Source organism: Oreochromis aureus, linkage group 19 (genome assembly GCF_013358895.1).
Source record: "Oreochromis aureus strain Israel breed Guangdong linkage group 19, ZZ_aureus, whole genome shotgun sequence".
Classification (NCBI taxonomy): Eukaryota; Metazoa; Chordata; class Actinopteri; order Cichliformes; family Cichlidae; genus Oreochromis; species Oreochromis aureus.
Window position 1 is genome coordinate 4332302 of NC_052960.1, and position 9828 is coordinate 4342129.

The following is a 9828-nucleotide window of genomic DNA, read 5'->3' on the forward strand; positions in this document are numbered from 1 at the left end:
ATATGCTGAGCCTTTGTTTTGCACAAAGATACACAGTTAAATATCTTAAAATCTTATGTTGTGGGCTTTTTAAATGTCAGAGGGGCTGCAGACCGACTGCATGTATGCTGAGGTTTGGCTTTGAAGGTGATTCCTTACAGGTTTAATGAAAGAAATGTCTTTAGAGTTTTGTTGTAAGCGAACATCTTAAACCACTGCAAATTTCTAATGTCATTTTAATATTCAGTTATTATGTTTAAGTTTGTATAAATAATGATGTAATGATGAGTAACAATGATTGATTTTTAAGTGATTGAAATAAATGAATAAATAATTTATATTATGGCTGAAATGTAAGAAAAATGCTAATGCAGTTATGAAATCAAACCAAGTTTATTCTCCGATTGGTGTTTTCAAAATTTTAAACCCTGTCTCCTCCACTGTGACCCCTCAGCACAGGTATTTAAACTGGTATTTTGTTCTGTTAAACTTTTCACAAAACGTACAATCAAACTCAAAAAATAAAAATCATGTTACATCTCAGAGAACTCGTGTTGGAAATAACTGACTGTTAGAGGCTGAAAATGTGCCACTTTTCCACTTTTGGTCAATAATAATAATTCATTATTCACATTTAATTTCAGAAGATTTTATTGAACGATGAACGTTTATCATGAAGGATGGTAAACAATGAAAGGATGACATACGGGTTTAGACACCGGAAAGCGTGAATGAAAGCTGGTAGGTTATAATGATGAAACCAGGGAGCCCAGTGAAAAGTACTCAGCAGCACACCTAACTTAGCCTAAAGCCTGGAAGTAAAAAAACATGTAATTTCTAACCATATAAATTAAATGAATAATAAATATTGTGTTAATTAAAGACAGAGCTGGGCTGGAATAGTTTGTCCACTTTAAGGATTCATGCAAAGCTAAGCTAACCCTTCTCCTAGTTTCAAATTTAACAGAAGTTTTTACACATTTCCTTATTTCTTTTCAGTTCATGTGTTATTTTCCTGTGTTTTGCTTGTTCAGAGACTGTGCAGGTAAAGTAGAGGATTAAACGGTATGCACATAAGAAACACAAATCATGCACATTGTATACAAAAATAACAATAATGTAAATACTGCGATTACTGTAAAGGCTGCTCTTGTATCAGTGTAAATGACCCTGCTACAAGTGTATGTGTATATTTGTTGTGTGTATATTTTGTATATACATATGCATAGTGTTTGCACTTTGGATTAGATGGCAAACTTTTATTGTTTTTAGTAATGTACTTTTCAGTGACAGTCTGACTGAATGTAGCCTAATTTTTAAAAGGTAGTGAAGTTGAGCCGAAGACGTTTGTAGCAGGACAGAAACAAGATAAACTGATATAAAAATCCTCACAAATAGACACATGCAATGATTTTCTCTGCATTTAGAAAAAATCTACACCTTTTAAAAACCTGCAACACTTTCCTGCACAGAAAAATCAACAGTAAATAATGAGGACTCACAGACTTGTCATCCGCTGAAACCTTGAGACCTTATGTGGATAGTTAGTGTAGGTAAACACATGCACATAACCAGTTATTGTGCATAATTGTGCAATAAAATTTTAATAAATGCAAGAAGGATGTTTCTGTGTTAATCGTCCACATCCAGCCGTCACCATCCAGTCTCTGTCCGTGTCTTCTATCCGTGTTATTCCTGTCCCTCTGTGGAAGTGTGTCCGAATGCGTCTGAACATATTTAAATGTGCGACTGTGATGTTTTTGTCTTCTGTTCCCTCCATCACGGCGTGGCTCATTGAAACTGCATTGTCTTTCCAGGTGGCGAGCGTAACTGTGGAGTACATGAACTGATCTGCGTCAGAAAAGGTAGGGCAGATCAGAGCTCTGGGAGGTTGACCTTTGACCCATGCACTGTACCTCCCACTCCACCTGTCTGATCATTTATCACCACTAAAAAACATCTGTGTGTTTGTTTCTGGCCAATTCTAGTTGTACCATGTTTATTGTTGGTCTGCTGTACTGTTTTGTTCTGTGTGCTCACTGCTTGTGTTCATGGTGTTTGTAAAGCTTGTAAAAGGTGATCAGTTAGAATTATCTGATGTTGCATCTGTGATGTCTTAACGCTTGTGACACAAGAAGACGCCTTTTTATTTCTATAAAAGAATTCTTTTTTTAACGGGTATGTTTGTCTTTGTCATAGTTAGCGTTTCCTTTATCTATGACCAAGATTCTAAGATGCTCCAATGTCATGATTTATGGTTTTTATACATTTTTCTGAACAGAAGAGTTAAAAACACGCAGTGTACAACATTTTAAACAATTCATGTCTGCGACGTCTTAAAGCACAAACCTTTTTTCATTGTAACTACAAAATCTTAAGGTGTTTGAGTGAATTATGTATTACAGTATGCTAGCATCGTTTTGACACTGAACTAGATGAACTGTTGTCATGGCAGCCAGACAGCAGTCATGATGTCACTTTTGCTGCATGCTTTCATTTGTGATGGTAGCAATTTGCAGCCAGCCTTATTTCAAATGCAGTGAACAAAAATAATGCTTGTAGAGCTGTAGCATTTTAAATATTTGATATGTTTGCAAAAGTTAAAGCTAAAAGCTGAAATGGGATACCCAATTATGGAATAATTACCTATAAATTATAACATCCGCTTGTTGCTCTGATAACAGAAGCATTTAAATTCCATTTTTATTTAACTAATTTAATTTTTTTTTAAATATGCATGACAGTTTTTTTTTTAATCAAATAATTAAAGCATTGAATAAAACAATTCTCCCTTCCAGTACTCCAAAATGCCACGATAGGTTTACTTCTATTTCATATTAAGCAGTCAGCTGGTCACTCAGAAGTTCAGCTTTACCTCTAGTTAACACTTCGTTTTCATTGATCTAACACATTTATTCACCGTATTATCACAAACAGATTGTATGTAATTGCAAACTTGACTATATTCAATTCCAGACTAATAGCAGACTGGCTCAATCTTATTTCCATTTTATCCCCGTCTCAGTGCACTAAAGTCACAATAATTTTGGTCGTGCTATGGTCTCCAACCATGTGACTGTACTGTTAATCTAAGCATTTTATTGTATGGGGAATGAAATGTTAATAATAAATGCAAAGAATGCAAAATTAGAATCCAAAAAATAATGTTTTGTTTAGCAAGAACTATTAGATGGGATTACAATGATGCCAGATAACAAGTTACTGTAATTACATAATTGCATGCAAGGAAACACCAAAGTTAATGTTATTATAAAGTTATTACAAATTGGTTTTCTGTTCTCTGTTCTGTTTGTCTGAATTGAGTAAGAAATTCAGTAATGAAATTGGGCGATTATTAATGTAATCAGGGAAGTCTTCATGTGGCCAGCAATTTTAATAATCTGAAATATTTTATTTACCATGTTGGTAAATAACTTAGAAAGAAGTGTCAAAAAGTCCCTGTAAAACTCTACGGTATTCAAGCGCGGGGATTTATTCTTCGGCATCTGATGCGTGTAACCACAAGCTTTTCTCATCTGCAGTGAGTGGTTTGTGTAAATGTAACTCACTGAAGGGAGCTACAAAACGTCAAAGCAGTGTCATAAAAGTACTTCATATATGTCATTACACTGACTACATCATGCATACATAACAAATGGGAGACAGGCCACGAAGCTTTGAGTATGTGTGTATTTGTTTATGACAGAGTATGACAGGACATAAAAACAGCTTCTTGAACATTAGTTTAGACTTTGTGTTGGATGGTACAGGCTTTCAGAGATTTAGGAGGAGAACGTTAGGGTTATCCTGTATTTTTTAGAAACAAATAATAACAGATAACGAATAAGATGAGTTTGTAGTTGCCCAGTTTTTCTCCTATTTTTCTATAATTTTCATTATTAGAAAATAAAAACACTGTAGTTTGTATTCTATAATCAAAATTCTTGAGCCAGTATTGTGCTGTAGTTATCAAAACAACAAATTACTACTTCTGCATTAATATCTTATTTGCATATGAAGAGTTTTTTCTTTTTTAATCATGCTTCAATGGTCTGCTTCACTTTAATTGCATTGGAAAAGGTTGTTATTATTCGTATTGAAGGTTATTATCACTGAATGAATATCATATTTCAAAAATACAACTTAAGGCACTTAATTTGTTTTGAGCAAATTCATTTTTTAAAGCGAAACCTCTACATGCGTCTTGAATGCATTTTCCACACAAGTCTTGACGTCCAGGAGACGGTTGCACAGTCAGTACGGATGCGACTGGAACCATTACAAATGGTGAAAGCAGAGTTTGAAATGAAACTCTGAACAAACTGATAAATGAGACTTCACCCGTTTAAATGTCACCTGATACGATTTGCATCTTCTTGGTGGTTCTGTGAACATCGTGGCTTTTGCCAACAAAGGGAAGTGACATTTAAAGGTTGGATATCACCTTTATAGTAATAGAAATCCTCACACTTGTCTTGGAAGAGACTAAGGATTTAGCAGGGTGATACATATACTATCTACTAAGAGCTTTCACTGGATATATTTTTCTCATTTTTTATCCTTATATAACAAAGACATCAATTGATTTGGTGAAGAATATCTGAAGTGAGAGGATGTTGCAGAAAAAAAAGAGAGAGGTGTTCACAGCATTGCCTGAGGAAGCTCCTAAAGATGGATTACTTGGAGCCAAGAAGTGTGCAAGCTGTTTTTGTCTTTTTTGGGTTACCTAAAAAAAATCCAGGATGCTTACACCCTCCAATGCATGCCTAACCATAGTAATTATTTTTCACTGTCATATATTAATAACAAATCCTGCTCCTAGTCATTTCTCAGTGAGCAGACATGGTTTGTTTTCGATGCAGCTCATGTATTGACGTTCCTGATTTGCCACATTTTTTATTTATTTATTTTGTTTTTTGCATTTTTACACACTAATAAATCAAGTTTACTAGAAGAGTTGTAACTTGGCAGGTTCAGTGAAAGTACTGGGCACTTCTCCTCTTTTACCAAAGCATACTCATGTTCATAAAGAAAGTATTTCAAACCAAAAAATAAATATGCACAAGTGATTGCAGAAGGTCCTGATCATGATGGAGGAGGCAGCTGAGTGGTCTGCTTGTAGAACTGTGTGTGCGCGTATGTGTGTGTGCGTGTTTGTGTGCATCCTATAATTGGGTTTAATCCATTTGTTTGAAACTACCACAGGTATATGTGTTGTGTGTTTGCATGTGTGTGGCTGCTCTGTGGGTAATGTGCTTCAGAGCATGTGTGGGAGTTTGCATGGGAGCGCTGAGAGTGCTTATGAGCTGCCTGTGGAGTGTGTGGGTGTCTGTGTGGATTTGAGGTGGTTTGGTTCTTTATGACACTGGACGTGGCAACGGTTTCCATGTGGACAGATCAGACTTTATCCAGCAATGTCCTCTTCCTCCTCCTGGAGCATCACGTGAGATGTAGTTCATCCACGGTGTCCTTGTAGAAAACCTGACATTCAAAAATGAAAGCCGAGGACGCCTCTGGCTCTTGCTGTCATTGCATTGAATGTTAAACTATTAAAAGGCTTTTCTGGTTGTAATTCTTGGTTCTCACTGATGTGAAATGTTGGCAGCTACAGGAGTGTTATTTTAGACGAACATGAAAACTGTTGGATCTCCCCAACCAGGGAGGTGGTTGTCGTCTTTTAACTGTTTTTTGAGGAGTTGAAGCCAATTGCTTTTCTTACATTGATTAAAGTGAAATGCAATTTTCATTGTGTCTTTTCTTTTGCATTCACCAGTGACTGGAGAATCAATTTTTAATTAAATCTAATTAAATCTCTGAATTACTGCTGATACGGAGTACCGATCCAATACCAGAATTAAATTGAGCTTTACTCCTCACTCTGACAAGGATAATGGGAGCCATTCAGTTTTGCCTGTGGCAACATGAGGCATGGTTTAAACATTTCACACGGCAAAATGATATAAATGATAAATATGTGCATTACTAGTAAAGCCTAATGTAGTTATTTTAGTAAAGCAGGATCAAGAGACGTAAAAGAAAAACATTTTTGCTTCACTCGTCACACAGAAGGAGTGGAGGAGAATGGCCAATCTGCTTTGAGCTGTTGGAGAGGGAGGACTAACTCAAACGCTTGTTACAACCCAGACGTTGTACCTTAAAGCCGATTGGCTACAGCAGCAGAAGACCCCACTAGATGCCACTTCTGTCATATGAGAACAGACACAGGAACTGAGAGTACATCTCACTCAGGCTCAACAAAAATGGACAATAGATGAATAATTTGATCAGAAATCTGGCATCTCTTAGTACCAACTCAGCTTCATTTAAATGCCACAGTGTACCTAAGTAATTTTACTAACCGTATCCATCTCTTTATGACCAACAATTATGAATTTTCTGATAGCAATTTAATGCACCAGCCTAGTTCTAATCATCTCAATTTGGTTTCTTATACATAGCAATGAAGACACTGCACTTAAATGGCCTCCATAGTCATCAGGTCTCAATCCAATAAAGCACCTTAGGGATGTGGTAGAATGGATGTGTTGCCTATAAATCTGCATGCTGTCATGATAGCTGCTAATCTATGCCATTAAGGAAGCTCTGAGGGTAAAATTCAATTCAATTTTGTTTATACAGCGCCAAATCACAACAACAGTCACCTCAAGGCACTTTTCATTGTAACGTAGACCCTACAATAATACATACAGAGAAAAACCCAACAATCATTTGACCCCCTATGAGCAAGCACTTTGGCGACAGTGGGAAGGAAAAACTCCCTTTTAACAGGAAGAAACCTCCAGCAGAACCAGGCTCAGGGAGGGGCGGGGCCATCTGCTGCGACCGGTTGGGGAAAGAGAAGGAAGACAGGATAAAGACATGCTGTGGAAGAGAGACAGAGATTAATAACAAGTATGATTTAGTGCGGAGAGGTTTATTAAAACCATTTGAAGAGGTCTGACGGGTACTATCAAGGTGTACCTAATAAAGTGGCTGATTGTATATACATATATGTAACTAATAAATTCATTATCAGACCAATATTTGATCCAAATATGGGATCATAGCATTTCTCTTCATTTGTAAACATGTAAGGGAGCACAGTTGTGGTTGAGCCTGTGACCCACAAAGTGTTGCAGTATTTATATATTTGCAGTGGTGTCATTTCTGAGGGGAAAAATCACTAAGAGGGTTTAATTTCCTGTTAATTCCATAAAGTCTTTCCCAGTTTGTGAAAACTGCACATACAACCTTTTGTATTTTTCTGATACTCATATTTCTCTAAATTTAATTAGGAGTTGAATCCTGAACTGATGCCTTTCATTGATCTGTTGCCATGAGGAGGAAAGTATGAGTTATGCTGCAGGAAATGCTAAATGTGTGTATTTTCTAAAGTACTTGGTTGAAATAGTCCCTGTTAATTCACTTCACACATTAACTTTCAAAAATTGGCTCTTTTTAAAGGTGTCTGATACATTTTATAGCTGTTACAGGGTTGCTTTCCCACATAATTGTTCTCTGTGCTTCTTGTGTAACACAGTCGGTTATTGTTTAATCGTCCAGTGAGTCATCAGTCAGTCCCACACACGGGGCTATTCTCAGTACTTTAATGGAATCTGGCTGATTTGGTGAAGTAAGTCCAACAGGAAAATGATAGATAATGTGAGACAGCTTATACCACACAGCACCCACACTTTAACACAGCACCAGTTTTTCTGTGGAATTGAAAAAACATTTTTTTTGATGAAATGTTTTGTTTTGTTTTGTTTTTTAGCAGATGAAAGGAGTATGATGCAGTTGATGTGTAGATAAAATACAAATATATAGTAGTTTGAAGTCAGGAAGTCCAAAGTAAGGAGTGAAACTGACTGTAGATTTCCAGGATTTAATATTCTTTTCCCTGTTTGAGGCATTTGGGGAATTATACAGAGCAGGATCCCTCCCGCTCCATCTGTGCTGTGAATAATTCAGTCAACAGTGAGAAGCTGGTACAGTGTGAGCAGACAGGCATTCCCATGAGAGAACGCCTCCTGCTCCCTTAGTGCCGTGTGACCAGACACCGAAAGCTACCAACAATAATCGGCTCATTACAGACAAAGAGGACAAAAAAATTCAAATCTGCCACCTTTCCTGACATGCACACATGTTTTAAGGCGAATATCAGGTGGAAATAAGCACACGGCAGGTTATGTAACTGTCTTTTACATCTAAAGAAGCAGAAGAGTCTGGTTGTTTTGTGTAGCAGTCTTGTTGTTAAAGCAACAATTACTTAAGCCTAATTGGGGCGATGTTATGCGTAAAATAAGATCCAGATCCATATTTTTAATTTTGAACTAGAGTAGATTTGCATGATTCAGAGTTTAAAAAACATCTGGGTTTAACTTATACTGGGCCTTTATGCAGCATTGTGAAGTAGAGCTGGGCCATGTCATACCGTTCACGGTAATACCGGTATAATGTTAGGCAATGATAAGAAAATGAAATATCGCGATAGAATATGGGTAAAACGCGCATGCGCAGTGCTTTTGTTTTCATACACACATGGCGGAAAAAGCATGGCGGCGATGGAAAATGAGAATGAGAAGGGCGAAAGCGGATCGTTGAATGAAACGGATGAAGCAGAATTGGTTTGTAAAATGGTGAAACTTCAGTGATGTGGAACTGGTTTGGCTTTCGTCCAGCGCTCGAAAATCTGTCAGATGTTTTACTACGACTTTGGTAAGCTATGAAGCCGCACCGCGGAGCATTACGGCTACCGTAGGCAGGAGTGATACGTACTGTGCTTCAACATAATATTACCGTATTGTGTGTGTATAAGCACCCCAAAATGGCACATGTTAAGAGACATGCATATGAAGCATTTTAAAGTCAACGTTAAACTTGTCAAACAAAAATTAATCACAAGTCATTAGAGCACATCCCAGATAATCCTCCTCACACAAAATGCACAAAATGAACTGTTTATATGACTTTTTTTATTCAGTACAACCCAAAAAAGTAACTGAGGCCATAAACTCATCAGGAAAGTGTTTAAAGTCCAGGAGCTGTTTCCCTAAAGACTTCTATAGAGCTGGAAGGCCCTTTGCAGCCACAACTATCACCCTGTGTCTCCCTTCCTTCAACCTGCTGGAGGTTTCTTCCTGTTAAAGGGAGTTTTTAGATATCACTGCTGCCAAGTGCTTGCTTAGAGGCAGTTGTCTGATTGTTAGGGTTGTCTCTATATTATTGTGGGGTCTTTACCTTACAGTATAAAATACCTTGAGGTGACTGTGCTTTATAAATAAAACTGAATTTAACTACAGGTTGTCTGTGTCTGCCTTTAAACACACCTTTTTCTGATTGTATGCGTTCTGAAAAGCTGGTGGGCGGGGCTTCCATGCTCACAAACAGGACTATATTAGGGATGACATCACTGAGATATTACAAAAAACAGAGTGAGAGTAAGCAAGAATTAAGTACATATGGTGATCTCATTATTAGAAGCTTTGGCCCTCTTTAATATGAACACCACCACCTGTCTAAGAGTGAAATAAACACCAGCTTGAGAAAACTAAAAAGAGCTTTAAATTGGTAAAAAGATTTGTTTTACCTGGTAAGATGATTCCCAGTGATGACAAAATACGATCGACCAGCTCCTTCTTAGCTGTAGGAATGATGTTAAGTTGATGCAGAGTTCTGTCACTGGTGTAGGCCGTAAAATGGGAAATAAACCCCACTGCCTGTCGCTGTGTCTGAGGAGATGCACCTATCAATTAGTGTTATAGCACATTGATGTTGCTACATTAATTTTGCTAGTCAAAGCCACTGGGGTTAACAACTTTCTGGCAGAAACTCTGAACAGTGTAAAAT